Source organism: Lissotriton helveticus, chromosome 4_1, assembly GCF_964261635.1.
Source record: "Lissotriton helveticus chromosome 4_1, aLisHel1.1, whole genome shotgun sequence".
NCBI classification, from domain to species: Eukaryota; Metazoa; Chordata; class Amphibia; order Caudata; family Salamandridae; genus Lissotriton; species Lissotriton helveticus.
Genome location: NC_136063.1, coordinates 590,935,508 through 590,951,462, shown reverse-complemented (window position 1 = coordinate 590,951,462; position 15,955 = coordinate 590,935,508). Strand labels below are relative to the sequence as shown.

Here is a 15,955-nt window from a genome sequence, read left to right as displayed (position 1 = left end):
GTCATTTACTTTTGTTTAGCTATTTGGTGCTTGCTGCCTGTCTCTGTTCAGTTTTGGCAGGCTGACAGCTCGGTTTTGTTTATTCCCTCTAGACAACCACACACAAAGAAAGCATAGTTGTGTCTTGATGGGCTATCCTGGGTGATGGGAGGGAGGAGCGAGCACAGCCTCACACTTACACTTGAACAGGGTGTGTCCTGTCCAGACACAAAGGGCTGCATACACCCCTGTAGTGAGTCTGGAGACAGAGCAGACAGGGAGAACCGCTGTGCACTTCAAAGCTTTCTTTGAAGTTTCCCCCGCTTCAAAGGTACAACCGTGTATTAGTACTGGACCTCTGACACCATAACTTCAGTACAATGCTGGACATGTGATCACTCTACCAGGAAGAAGAAATGCTGTGCTGCTGAAAGAACTACCACTCTGCTTAACTGCTGTGTTTCTGGACTCTTGCCTTACTGAGCTGCCCTGCTGCCTGCAGTTCTCCTGCCTAGGGGAGAAGGACTGGATCTGCATCACTTGAACCTCAAGTACCTCCAAGGGATTATTGAATTGCCTCCTGTTCTTAGTCTTGGGGATATCAAAGACTTCAACTACTTGCATCTGGACACTTCAAGATGTTAGTCTGCCCTGCTAAGTGGTTCCACCCAAGTCTGGGACCTTTAGAAGTAAGGCCAAACATGCTCCTACATCCAGAATCTACACAACCTCATTGGAAGTGGTGTATCCTTGCCTTTGTGGGAGTCAGACCCAGTGTATCCTCATCGTTGGGCTTGGTGCATCACCTTTCGAACCAGATCATCGCCTTCTGAATCAACGCTTAGCCACCTGAGGAAGCAGCAGCCGCACATCGCATTCGGATCCCGCACTTCGCACTCGTAACTGATGCCTCACGCAGTTACCAAGAGACAATTGACACATCTGGTCCACTGTGTGGCTCGACACCAACGCATCGCTTCAGCTGCACCTCGCATCTTCGTCGACAATGATGCATCTAGGATCAAAGTCCTGTGGTTCAGCGGGCCCAAGTGGGTCTATGTATCCGGCCTGCGCTCCATCACGGTCAGCCTGAACTTTTGACTTTGTCCCAGTCCAGTGCGACCAGATAACCAATTTTAGCTTTTATTAATTATAAGCGCTATTTTACATTTATTCTTTAAAAATTAATATTTCAACTTCTACTTGTTGGATTATTGTGATTCTGGTCTTATTTTATTTATAAAATTATTCTTTATTTTTCTGCTCTGTGCCAAACTACCTAAGGGTATACACAGGATAATTTTTGGTGTGTTGTGACTTAAAATGACTAGGATTGTAGTTCCTGCTTGGTCAGGTGGCATAGCAGTGTTGAGTCTGTATGCTATGTCTGCAGATCATGGGCATTATCAACTGACAAATGTTACTTTTTTTATAAGCCATACTTATGATTGCTTGCTGGCTGCTGCCCAATACCCTCTCTGAGGACACAGTAAACCAAAATAGCAGATAATGTTGCAGAGCAGCAGCAAGAAGACACATTTGAGTTGTGTTTTAAGGGCTCGCCTGAGACCGGGCATACACAATCGCTTACAAGACCCATTGCCCATTGCTTACCAGTGGTTGGCTTCACCGTCACTCTCATTTCCCGACTTCTCTTTGGTCAGTGTGTAGCTGGTTCACTTCCTCTTTGAATGTGTATCCCTCCCCTGGTGCATGGCGCAAGTACTGCTTCCTTGTGGTTCCCAGTGTCCTTTCCTGCTTGTTTGCTTTTGAATTCAATTTTTTATATTTTAGCGGTAGCACTTCGGAAGAGTGCACATGTTTGTAGACGATCTCTTCTTTTCCCCCCTGGATTCACTTCTTCTTTGTGTGTTTCACTTTACGGGAGCATGGCCCAAGTACTGTTCCCGTTTGGTGCTTAGTGTCCTTCCACTGCTTGTACACTTTCTGAGGTTCTTTGTTTAAATTTAAGTTGTAGCACTCATTAAGAGTGCATGTGTTAGTAAGCAGTCTTCCTCTCCCCTTTCATTCCGCATTGTTGTTTCCCCTGTGTTGTTACTGGCCTCATTGGTGTTGCTCTGTCATCGTTGTCACATTGTTGATTGCCCAGTTGTTATTGTTGCCCGATTGTTGCTGTGCCATCTTTGCTTGCCTAATTGTTGTTTGCCTCATCCTCTCCTTCTCCCCCGTTTTTTTTGCAATGTAACCCACCCTTCTCCCATGTTGCTTTCACCATCCTGTGTTCTTGCTTTCCTCCATATCACTCCCTCCCACTTTGTTGCTACCCCGTCCCCTCCTGGTGTTTTGCTTGCCCCATCCCCTCCCAACAGTAAAACGAGCATTGGCAAAGCCAATAGGGTCAGCCTATTCTTTGTTAATGCATATTTTAGCCAAATTGAACACAATGCGGCTATTGTACAGCATGGCTGAAAGGTTAAAAAAAGCGCTATGACCTGGTCAATGTTGGCCTTGTCGTAGCGCTTTTTTTTCTTCAATTTCAACCATGCTGCGGTACAACAAGACAAAAAAATATTAACAATGCCCACTGGGTCTGCTATTTGGCTTTGCCACTGTTTTTTTTAACCTACTATTTGCCTTTACCACTGTATCTTTAAGCCATGTTGTACAGCATCAAACTCTTTTTTTTTTTCCTTTCAGCCATGCTACCCAGCTGCCCTGCTTATGTACAACATGACTGAAAATACAAAGTCAATAGACCTCAAATAGGTGAGACTTATTGGCTTTGCCTATGCCTGTTTCAAAAGTACATTTCTTCTTTGTGGGACCTGTTCTACATGCAAGGCTTGAACATTTGAAAAGAAACCTACTGCCCTCTGGGAGATGCCCTCTCTCACCGTGTCTTAAGTAAGCCTGACATTGAGCTGATGAGGCCTTCCCTCCCCTCCCCGGGGCATAAGTGGTAATATGGCTGTCTACACTGATCTTACCTGCACTTAGGCACAGACTCAATAATAACACGGCGCCTCAAAATACATCTTACACCCGCCTTTGAAACCTCGCTTCTTTTATGAAGGCCCAGGGAAGACCAGTGATGAAGTAACCGAAGGATCACAATACTTTGGTAAGCTTTTGAAGGCGATGTGATCCTGCAGAACTGGCCAACCCGACAGAAACCTGGCAAGATTGTTATTCTATTTTGTTAGGGAAAGCAGGTGTGCGGCTGTGACAAAAAAGCCCTGAGAAGCAGATAGCAATCATTCCAGCAACCTTGTATAAGGTTTAGGAAACAAGAGAAGATTACAGTCAACATGCCAGCTTTATGTGTACGTGACATATATCTCTAGGGCAGCGAATTGTGACGGCATCTGGCCCTCAGTTTCTGTCTCACTTAAAACTGGAAATAGCTTGGATGAGGCCATAAAATCTCCATGGTGCCGACCATTCCACTGTAAACACCCCGGAGGCCCTGTCTTCCTTCTGTATATGTACGCAACAGTTAAGCTTGTACTGTTAGACTGCTTTTGCAGTTTTATAACACGAAGCACCTTCGACTATAAAAGTCAAAGACTCAATTAAAAGCAAGTATTGACGAAGCTAACATATGCAACCTTTGTTGTGGTGATGGGGTTGGAATGAAACATTTTTGTTAACATCTAGTTTTTTATTTTCTGGAAACCTACTTGTGAAGCATTGAATGTATCACCATAAATGGTAAAATGTTGGGAATGCATTTTGCGAATATTTGTTTTTTTATGTATTTGTCCTTGATACAGTGTAGTAGGAATGCGCTAGAGGTAAAATGGCCTTCGAAAGATCTCTTCAATAGTAATTGTTATATTATTTATTGTACTTTGAAATGTATTGTATTATTGTTGTATGGGAGTAGACTTATCAAATCAAAACATGTACATTTGTATAGCGCAAACATATCACGAATAAGTCTCATGGCGCTTGCAGACGGCTCTGATTAGACGTTTTTGTTAACCAAGTGATGTTCTGCTGTTCCTCTAATGGTAGGATGCAGAGTCAAGAAGCGACTGTGTCCAGCTGGGTCCAAACTGGGTCTATAGTTGGAAATCCATTTGTTGGATTTTAATGCCCTCACACACCCTTTCAGGTGTCATGCTTCATCATATGGGCTGCTCCTCGTTGGGTCGTCGGTGCAATACCCAACGGGCTCACCTTAAAAAGGGGTACTTGGTCGGAGATCTTTTATCCAACAGCTGTATGGTGAAGTGTGGGTGTGGGGTCAGAAGGGTGTAGATGTGTAGGCGTGATTTTAAAAGGTAGGACTGGGAGTACCTGACATGGAATAATTTTATTCTGGTGGTCTCCTGTCCTAATTAAAAACAGTGAGCGCAGCACTCGTCCAAGAATAATGTCTCGAGGTAGGGTGTCTGTATCTTATTTATCAGAAGTCAACATGTTTCTCACGTATTGAGTATTTACTTGCGATTCTTCAGGACCAGAACAGTTGAAGGACTATCTACACTTAAAAATCATTTAGTAGCTCAGTTATTACAAAAGAAGATAGGGTATCCTATTCGAGGTGAAATACCTGTGGTAGCCTGGAACTGCCTAAGTCAGTAAAATGTCCAGGCATCAGCAGTACCCGGTGGTTAATACATAGGGCGTGGCTCCTATGTATGCTGGAGTTTGTGCTCAAAGCGTCGTTCCTCTTGACCTACCCTACGCACCGGGTCCGGGAGGATTAGACATTGAACTAATTGTCAAATAACCATGTTTTCAGCAGTTTACGGAAACGGTTATGGTCGGGGATGATGCGTAAGTGAACAGGGATTTTATTCCATGATGCAGGACCAAGGAAAGAGAAGGATCAACCGCCTTTCCTGGCAGTACGAATTCTCAGAGGAGTGAGCAATGATGTATTGCTTGATCGAAGGGTCCGGCTTGGTTGGTACCACTGTAATTTTCTGGACCAGTATTTTGGTCCCCTTCCCTACATGGGCTTATGGATTAAACATAAGATCTTAAAATGAATTCGCTTCTTTACTGGAAGCCAGTGTAATGATCTTAAACAAGGAACAGAAGAAGTCCTAGGTGGAAGGTAAAGAACCAGCCTGGCTGCTTTGTTCTGAACAATTTGAAGCCTTTTCAACAGGTTTTCATTAATTGAATACAGTAGGGCATTTCCATAGTCCATTCTATTGATTATTAGCCCCTGGACTAATGGTTTCCTGGCCCCACTGGGAATCCATTTGAAAACATTCCGGAGGCTACGCATTACTCCAAAGCACGTGCCAGAGATATGATTTATCTGACTTTCCATAGACAGTTGATTGTCCATGTAGATGCCCAGATTTCGAACTGTGGATTTAGGGGTAGGACAGGTGCCGAGGTTAGAGGGCCACCAGTCATGGGACCAATGCTCCTGGGATTTGCCAAACAGCAAGAGCTCGGACTTATCTCCGTTCAGTTGGAGATGGTTGGAATTCATCTATCTGTCAATGTGAGACATGCATTGCTTGAAGCACTGTTTTGTTTCGGCTGGGTCCGGCCAATGGTGATCAGAATCTGCATGTCGTCCGCATAGGATATGACATCAAAACCGTAGAATCTGATCACCTTGGCCAGAGGTGCCATATATAGATTAAAGAGAGTCGGGGTCAAAATAGAGCCCTGAGATACCCCCATCACCACTGGTCTCTCCCCTAAAACATTTTTGCCCATTTGAACTGCGGTTACAAAGTCGGCCAAGTGGCTCTTGAGCCTCTTTAGGGCATTTCCCCTGTCACCAATCTCCCACAGCCGATGTTCTAAAATGCTGTGGGAGATGCAGGACTAGAAAGGCTGACTGATGTTTATCCAAAGCCAGCCTGACATTATCCATAACTTCAACCAGAGCTGTCTCAGTGCTGTGTGCCGCCCTAAAGCCAGACTGTGAAGAATCGAGTAGTTCATAGCTCTCGAGCTGGGCAACTAACTGTTGGTTTATAAGGGATTCCATCATTTTACCAAAGTAGGGAAGTAAGGATATAGGGCGATAATTAAGAGGTTGTTTCGAGTCTGCTGTGGGCTTTTTTAATATGGGTCTAACCCTCGCAGCCTTCCACATTATAGGAAATGTTGCTTCCGCAAGAGACTTAATAAATAGACTTATGAGATCGTCTAGAATCACTGGTGCAATAATGGGGAATTTTTTTTGAGGTACTGGATCTGTTGTTGAGCCTGATTTTATCTTTGACATAACAGTTGTGACCGATTTTAGGTCGCACTTCACAAAATCATTCAGGCTATAATGGGGGTTAAGAGATAAGCTGTGCACATCATCAGAGTAAGTATTGTTGTGCTGTGGTGGAAAGGATTGGTGAATGGCGAAAATCTTGTCCTCAAAGAATTTGGAGAGCGTGTCAGTCCAGTCCTGAGTATTTGGGACCGACGGACGGTTGGAGGGGGAGGTAAATTCTTTGAAGATTTGATATAATTATTTACAGGAATTTTCAGCCTGATTTATCCGAGTTAGAAAGAACTGTTCTTTTGCCAATTTGATTTCATTCATGTAGTTGTGGTGGATATTTTTATAGTTTTTACGATCGTCGTTCTTTTTGCTTTTTCACTTAGAGCCTCAAGAAAACGTGTTTGTCCTGGCATGTGGCCCTATATAAATAGTTGGATTTATTCATTGATGAAATGTGTGGCCTTGTCCATATCAACATTAGAACGATTTTATTTGTTTTTTATTATAAAGGTCATGTTGGTGCCTGAGTTTCATTAATGTGGCTCTCGGAATGCCCAGTATGTAGTGTTACAGTAATCAATCTTATAAATTACACCTGCCGAGACGGCCTTTGTTTGTTTGCAGATAGGTATAAAGGATAACAATTCCTTGCTTGTTAATACCCCTGAACCCCAGTAATTGCATGGTGTCGATGGGGCTGAGGAGCGTGGACGGTTGATTGAAGCCCCTACGCTCCTCGCTCCAATCGAGCCCTTCACTTTGCTTAAGGTTGAGACGGCCATAGGTAAATTGCTCCTTAATAAGGATCCAGGATTGGATAAACTTCCGGGGGATCTATTTAGGACACAACCTAAAATCTGGGCTCCTTATTTGATCATTTTATTTAATGGCATTTTGCAGGGAGATGATCTGCCCCCCACTTGGTTAGGAGCAGAAATTGTCCCTATATTAAAAAAGGGCTGCCCGTTAACCCCCTCTAATTATAGACCCATCAGTTTAATTGACACATCACAAAAGCTGATGGGGAGGGTCATCCTTGATAGGATTCTTGGATGGATCGAAGAGAATGGGATCCTTTCTATATTTCAGGCAGGCTTTAGGTCCGGTATATCTACCCTAGACCAGATATTTCGCCTGCAGGTTCTAAACTGGAAAATAGCAAAGGTAGAGGGTGGCAGCCTCTACCTTGTGTTTGTGGACCTGCGGGCGGCATTTGATCTGGTTCCGCGTGATAAACTGTGGAAGGTGCTGGCAGACTTGGGACTTCCGCCATACCTATTAAATGTACTATCTAGGCTTCATGTAAGCAACTTTGCCCAGGTCAGGTGTGGTAGGCACGGCGAACTCACAGACCAATTTCCTGTCCAAAAAGGAGTTCGCCAAGGGTGCGTGTTGGCACTCACACTATTCAGCCTCTACATCAATGGCCTTGTGGAACATTTGAATGGTGTGGTTAATAACGATGCCCCCAAGTTGGCCACGGGTAGAGTGCCCGCTCTGATGTTCGCAGACGACACTGTTGTTGTCTAGAACATCATCGGGCATTCAAAAACACTGGACGGGTTTGTGGAGTTCTGTGAGCTTCGGGGACTGGAAATCAATTTGGGAAAAACCAAGTTCATGAGTTTTAATCCCCCTAAGCGGGTACGCCCAAATCCGGTCTTACATGGCACTCCCCTTGAAAGGGTTAAAACATTTGTTTATCTGGGTGTTACCCTAACTGAGAATTTTGATTGGGACGTGCAGACTGCTAAGTCTACACTTAAGTTATCCCAGCTTGCTGGAGGTATAAGCAAAGTTTTTAGGGAGTCAACCTTTAAGCCGGTGTCCCCTGCTCTGGAAATATATTGCCGCCAGGCTAGAATGGCGGCAATCTATGGGGCTGAACTCTGGGGGCATAAGCAGATAATGAATCTTAAAACGGTAGAGAACTCTTTTGTGAGAAATCTAGTTGGGTTACCGCCTAGTACGCCCCTGATCCCTCTTAGATTGGACCTTGGCATGGTCCCAATAGAAGAGATCATCAGTGCAAGGCCAATTATGTACTGGAAGAGGTTGTGGTCAGTCCCCGAACTGGCCGCCTACAGAGCGGAGTTCTCTGAGATTTTGCCTCTTCTTGTATATAAAAAATTCCCTTGGCTTCAGCAGATTCGTGCGGTTAGTACCCGATTAGGCCTTTTGGGACTGTGGGAAAACCCTGAGAATTATTGCCTAGGGACATCAAAGAAGGAACTTCTTTCTCACATACGCATGCTGAATGCTCAGATACTATCGAGCTCTACATCACTGGGTAGGTTGACTTCTGAATTCCTCTTAGTCAAATCTGAATCTAAGATCGAGGAATTTTTGGACAAAATTGAACCGTCGTTTGCTCGAAAGTTATATCTCCAGCTAAGACACGGCACTTTACCTATCAGGTCTTTTACATCTAGATGGTTAAAAGATAAAAATGAAGTTTGCCCTGCATGTAATCACAAAAACGAGAATGTAACTCATGTACTGTTCTTCTGCCCTGCCTACTCTGAAATCAGAAAATGTTGGCTGATCCCTATCTGCAAGAATTTTGGATTCTTGCATTTTACACAGGCCTGCAGGATATTGACTTACGATTACCGTTATCTTCTTAGCATGTGGCGTAGAAGACAAACTTTTTTAACTTAACTGTTCTACTTATTGTTTCTATTACTATCTTGATAACTTGTAGTTTAATTCTGTTTTAATATTTTATGACTATTTATTGTTTTATTGACTGTGCTGATGTATTTTAAGTGCACTTTTATGGTCATCTGACCGAAATAAAGTTACCAATGATGATGATGAAAACAATTCCCCCCTAAGATCCAGGACATGAAAGCATCAAAAAAAGACCAACTATAATTGAGCCCTGATCCCAATGTGAGGATGTCTTAGCTTATCCACCATTGTGCGTCACTATAACAGTTTCAGATATTAGTTAGTGATTGTAGAGCATTAGGATCAAGATGCATCATCAGATGGCTGTTGTAAGTGAATGATGGGGGAGACTGTCCACAGAATATAGGCACTTGTGCCAATGGTAAACCAATACATTAAACGGTATAGCGGATAAGGAAACCCTCTGAGTTACTGACCTGTAAGGTTGGTGGATCTGGATGCTGATAGGACCAAAGCTTCGTAGCACCCCTGTAGTAGGGAGTAAAGCCAATCTGCCAACATTTCTGAGATCATTGCACTCTGAGGTCAAAAAAAGGTAATATTCACCTGTGTCAAACACACCAGATACATTTAAACCAATCACACCCACTGCATCTCCTTGTAATACTGTTTCTCAATTCATACACAGCTGTAGCCAGCACAGTCTCTGTGTCCCTACCCAGCTGGAAATCCAACTGCCAGGGATCACATAAACTGGATTCTTCAAGGTAGAGAGAGGGAGATGCCTGGCAACAAATCTTAGGAGGATTTTATCCAAAAAGAGAAAGATGGGACAGTTGTTGTCAACCATAGAGTTCTCCAATGTTAACTTTTTAGGTGCTGTCTACAGACATCTTTTGGCTCTTTGTTGTCAAAAGCCTAATGCGGCCAATACTAATACTAATAGTGTGCTTTGGGTCAGCCCGCTGCTTACAACTGGTTGATTTTCTTGTCAATCAATTTACTTGCTTTGTACTCAATGGCTTTCCTTCCTCCTCTTGTGTTTGTTTTACCCCAGGAGCATAGCTTGTTTACGATTCTTTTGAGTGGATGATTTCCACTGTTTAGTCAGGGAACTACTTTTTGCTCAACTCGTCTATTGATGCCCCACCCCTCTCTATTCCACTCAGTTTTGTTACTTTTTTTATATATCCCAAGACCCTCCCACTTCTTCCGTTGCTCCTACCTGCTGCTTGCTTGCCTCGTGCCCCAACCTCTACATTATCTCCCAACCTCGGCCAACTCCACCCATATCCAAATATCAATCTTTAAAAGAAAAATCTATTTTAGAGGGTTTGACAATTGCAATTTGGTGCCAGGCTGCTCCTTTCCCCCCCAAAAAAAAATGTGCTTTGATGCACTTTTACATATTACTACTTACAAATTGGAAATGATGGAGCAGGCTTTTTGCGTAAATAAAACTTGCTCTTATTGAACCCGCAGTAACATTTACTAACTGTGTGCAGTGAAAATTATGCAGGAAAAGGCCTAACATGAGGGAAAAAGCTACTGCGCAAGCGCGTACTAAAGCACTAAAAGTAGGCCGCAAAAGCTTTTTGACTAACGAAAATAAAAAGGACTAATGCTACTTTTGTGCACGTTATTAATGTCTGCTAGGGAAAAGGTAATTATTAACATGGTTTGCGCAGGGATAAATGCAGCATTGGGTTGGTGTGTAGAGAAAAAGCATTTCAAGTGAATAATAAATGTTTATGTTTGTTTTTCATAGAAGCATGGTTTTCTATTCTAAAGGAAAAATAAAGACTTAAAGAGACGCAAGAGCATAAAATGTATTAAAAGATGAAAATCTGAGAGTGAAGAGGGAGGTGGAACATGATTCTGTCCTTCGAATCCTGAGTGCCTGCCAAGATTTGTATGAAAGAACAATGCAACAAGCGGAGGGAAGCTTCATCTGCTGAAGCACGATCGGTACAAAAAGATATACAAAGTTTGTTACATTACTGGAGTAGATGAAAAAAGAATGTCAGAGGCTTGGATATGTATTTCCTGGGGTGGAAGTTGATATGAGAGTAAATAAAACAATGAGAGATTTAGTGTGATGGACATGCAGAGAGTGGTGTGACAATACACCCCCTTCCTTAATCAACCAAATATGTGGGTTGGACATTTGGGTTTTAGGGTGTAATTGAGGTGCGTGCAGGGAGGGGTTTTGGGCAGACATTTTGACAGACTGTTGGGGTGAGATCGTCATTTGTCGTCGGTTTACTGTCCTACCTGGGTGAGGAGAGGCCTTGCTTGCTGTCTCCTATTCTGATGCTGACTGTTCCTGTTCATTGATTCCTGACTTAGAGTCTTTGCCTCTTCAAATTCTCTTGAGGGGCCATTGCTGCTCTCATGGCCAAAGAGTAGTATTTCCTATTTCTTAATTGAGTTAGTATAGTCTGAAATCTCAATTTGCATAATCATTTGAAATTTATTTTGTCTTTGAATCTTTTGTCTCTTTGTTTAACCACTCTTTATGCATTGTCATGGATGTGCATTTGTAATTTTCTCTTCTGATTATTTTTTTTTTTTTTTAAACTTTTATTGAGCAATGAAAATAAAAAGTACAAAGATGGGCCTACAACCACACGGGCTGGCCGCTAATAGCAACGCACAACATAAGAAGCAAATGAACACTTCCGTGGCCAGGCACAAATCAGATATCAAGTATTGCTCAAACCATAGGACAGGACATAACATTTTTTTGTTTTTTCAAACATAGAAACAACTAACTCTAAACAAGGCGAATGCACAATAGTCAAAGTCAGCCCAGAAGGCGGAGGGGAAGGCCACTAATCAGGAAGACAAAAGCACAGTCAATGGGACTCGGCAAGGCCGGGGGGGGGGGACAGCGGGGAGGACAGGAAAATCTTAGAACAATATGAAAATTTCGGTAACGCCAGCCTAGGGAGATAGGGTAACATCGGGAGTGTCAACCAAGGGAGGGGTACAGATGTCACCACGATATTCGTTCCACTGACTCCAAATCTTCGTCCACGCCCTGGGTCTGCCCCTAGCCACATAGACGGTCTTCTCTCGAAACATGGACCAGTCCATGTTATCTTCCCACACCGAGACCTCGGGAGGTCTGGAAGCGCCCCAGAGTTGCGCAATGTCCCGTTTCGCGACCATGTATCCCAAGGTCGCCCATCGGGTCTGAGCCACAGAACAGTCGGTGGGTTCCCACACATTCAACAGGCATCGTCGGGCCTCAGGCCGCAGGGCAATACCAGTCACAGCAGTCATCACCGCAAGCACATCAGTCCAATAGGCTGCCACCACTGGGCACTCCCAAAGAATATGCAGAAATGTAGCACTCATCCCACAACCACGTTTGCATAAACCATCCGGGGAAAAACCCATTGCTACCAGACGCGGACCAGTTACATACACCCGGTGGAGGATCTTAAGTTGAACCAAGCGAAGACGGGCTGGGATGGCGACCTCTTTCGGAGAAGAGAGTGCCGTCTGCCAATCCTCGTCATCTAAGTCCAACCCGTCCCCGACCCAAACCTCCCTAAGTCGGACCAGTAAGTCAGCGCGATTATTAATCAGTTTCTTGTAAATCAGGGAGATAGTGCTATCGGGCAGGTGTCCATCCAGAATGCGGTCCTCAAGGGGGGAGGACTCGGGCAGTGGCACATCAGGAGTCAGAACTGAGGCCAGGGCATGCCGGACCTGCAGATACCGAAAAAACTCTCTGTCACTCAAGTCATACTCGGCCTTAAGGGCCTGGAAAGACTTCACTCCACCCTTCACACAGACATCACCCACTTTACATATCCCAATCATATCCCAGCGGTCAAAGCCCTTAGAGGACCAGAGACATCCCAAACGTTCGGAAGCATAAAGCGGAGTCGCCATTGTCAGTCGATTCTCCCATCCCAAACTCACATTCGCGGCGCGCCACACATTGACTGCGATCCTGGACGGGCCCGTAAGATGGCGCCCGGCCGATCTGGAATAAAGCGCCCTATTAAAATCCCCTCCCGGCAGCTGGAGTTTATCCATCTCAAAGGCCGGATCGCGACCCGGGGAATACATTGCGTGGTTAATGGCAGACAGCTGGGTGGCCCAATAATATCTCTTGATATCGGGGAGCGCCATGCCCCCGTCGTACCAAGGGATGGTAAGTTTCGCCAGGGCAATACGTGGACGCCCGTCCCAGATCAGTTGTCTTTGAAGACTCTCGATCTCTCGGAAATAGGTAGTGGGAACGTCGTCAAAAGAGTTTTGAAGTGCGTATAGGAATCGTGGCAAAGACATCATTTTAAAAAGGGCAGCCCTGCCCAGAGGAGACAGGGGTAGCTTACGCCAGCGGGCCACGTCCAGTCGCAGTCTAAGAAGCGGGGGGAGGAGATTACGCTCGAACCGGAGTGAAGAGTCCAGTGAAATAAAGATCCCCAAATACTTGAAGCCAGATTGGACAACCTGGATAGGAAATCTGTCTGGCAAGGGGGGCAACACACCTGAAAGAACATACACACAAGACTTAGCCCAATTAATAACCAGACCTGAGTTAGCACCAAACGAAGTAAGAACGTCAAATAATACATTTAAAGATTTACGCGGGGAAGTAAGATACAGAAGAATGTCATCCGCGTAAAGCGAGACGCGGTCTTCAAAATCCGGTGACCAACGGATCCCTTTGAGTGAAGGTTCCCATCGAAGCCACGCAGCTAACGGTTCCAGGGCGAGCGCGAAAAGCAACGGAGACAAGGGGCATCCCTGATGGGTCCCTCTACCAAGGCAGAAGGGGACAGAAACCCGGCCATTTACCACCACCTGTGCCAAGGGTTCGGCGTATAACAACTTCACCCAACCAATAAACTCAGGTCCGAAACCAAATTTCTCAAGAGCTGCCCAAAGATAGGGCCACTCCACCGTATCAAAGGCCATCGAGGCGTCCAACGAAGCCAAAATGGCCGGCTCCGTCAGAAGCCCCGCCCTCGCAACAGCTCCGTGGAGACGACGTAGGTTAAGAGCCGTGTTGCGATGCGGGATAAATCCGGATTGATCCGGATGCACCAAGCCACCAATGACCGTCAAGAGGCGGGTAGCCAGAAGCTTAGCCAGAACCTTGGGTTCAACATTCAACAGGGAAATGGGCCTATAAGACGAACAAAGGTCCCGAGGTTTACCTTCTTTGGGAATAACAACAATCGTAGCCAGACGCTGATCATATGGGAGAATACCCCGCTCCCGGGATTCCAAAAACATAGTGCGAAGATAGGGCGCCAGCTTATCAGGACTTAGCTTGTACAATTCAATAGGCAATCCATTCGGGCCCAAAGCTTTGCCCGAACGGAGTGAGCGAATAGCCGTCGCTATCTCGTCCGTAGTGAAAGGGGACTCCAAAGAAACTCGGTCTAAATCGGAAACACTGGGCAGAGCTATATCACGCAACAAAAGGCGAGAGTCATCAACATCCCGTGCAGACACAGGGGAATAAACCACACGAAAATAGTCCGCAAAACATTCAACTATTCCAACCGGGTCAGTCACTCTCACACCATTCAAAGTCTGAATCACAGGCACCACACGATTCGCCCTCTCCTTCTTATCCAGCCATGCCAGCAATTTACCCGCTTTGTCCCCCACATCATACAAACGACCCTGTTGATCCCGAAACATCAATTTAGCCGCATCTGTAACCAAAGACCTATAGACAAATTGTTTCAGACCCAGGGCGTGGAGTTTACCAGGTGTGACATTCGACTCCAGGTCAGCCTCTATCTCTGCAATCTCCCTCTCAAGGTCCACCACCTCCCGATTCCTCGCCTTTTTAGATTCAGCAATAAGGGAAAGGGCCTGCCCGCGAATCACTGTCTTAAAGGCCTCCCACAGGGATACCGCCGATGAGACGGACCTCTTGTTGTCTAGGAAATAATTGTCCAAAGACTTAATCAAGAGACCGCGGGTCTCGGGGGAGGTGAGGTACCATGGGTTAATAGGAGCCACACGGCCCGCCGCCTCCACCCCCACCTCAAAACAAAGCCAGAGCGGTGAATGATCAGAGATGCCCCGGGGGAGGTGTCTAATCTCGCGAACCGCCGGCGACTGCGCCGCAGGCATCAGGAAATAATCCAGTCTAGACAAACTCCCATGGGCCCCAGAATGAAAAGTGTATTGAAGCTGAGTAGGATGCATAAGCCTCCAACAATCCACCAAGCCAAACGTATCCAGAAACCCACCCAGCCACTGTTGGGCCGAAGGAGTATCCCTAGGGGGGTGACGATCGTGTAGACCGGAGAACACTGAATTAAAGTCCCCCGCTATAAAAAGAGTACTATCAGGGAGGTTCAACAACACCCGGCCCAAATCGGAAAAAGTAGAGGTCTGTAGACCGGGGGGCACATAGACGGCAAACAAGGAAAGGGTCCGACCCTCATAGCGTCCCACGAGGACGGCGTAACGCCCCCGATCATCAAGGATCACATCATCAATAGCCAGGGGGAGGGAAGCCCGAACGAGGATACCCACCCCCCTGGAACCCGTGGTAAACCCCGAATGTGCGGCAAGGCGATAGCCCCACCTATTCATTGCACGACATGTATTGCCCACCAAATGAGTCTCCTGTAGAAAAACAATATCTGGAGACAAACGTCGTAGACATCGCAACACCACACCTCGCTTAATACGATCCCCCAGACCATTGACATTCCACGAAATAAACCTCAACCCGCTACCCCCCATCCCACACAGCAATGCCGAAACCCCCCCTCAATGAGCATGACATCAAAAACATCATTAGCAAGATAGAATCGCCTTGATAAAACAAAACACAAACATCAAACATCCCTTCCACCCACCCCCCAACGATCAAGGAAACACCCCCCACCCTGCACCCCTGCAAGAAGCTAAAAAGCCACCCCAACATGCAGTGTGCCTGTCGCCCAAGAACCCCCATTCTACAAAAAGACCCCGGAGGAGGAAAGGCCCTGACCCACCCGCCACCCCGATCAAGACAACTAACGAGGAGAACACACAGACAGTAGAGGCACTTAGGCATAAAATCCCAGAAGAAGTTACTCTACACGAAGACCCGGGCATAGACAAATAGTTCAGCTCTCTGCACCACCCTCAGCACCACCCGGATGGTCGGCGGGCTCAGTCACAGGAGGTCGGTCCGGCAGAGAG

At 45.7% G+C, this 15,955-nt stretch overlaps 1 long non-coding RNA gene across 1 annotated transcript in view; it reads left to right on the top strand.

The window, feature by feature from the left end:
- Nucleotides 1-15,955, top strand: part of LOC144827250 (uncharacterized) — a 645,184-nt gene that overhangs the window by 121,240 nt on the left and 507,989 nt on the right. The window contains exon 2 of the long non-coding RNA XR_013610100.1: nucleotides 2,638-2,706. This is a non-coding gene — a long non-coding RNA (uncharacterized LOC144827250). The remainder of the gene's footprint in view (nucleotides 1-2,637; nucleotides 2,707-15,955) is intronic.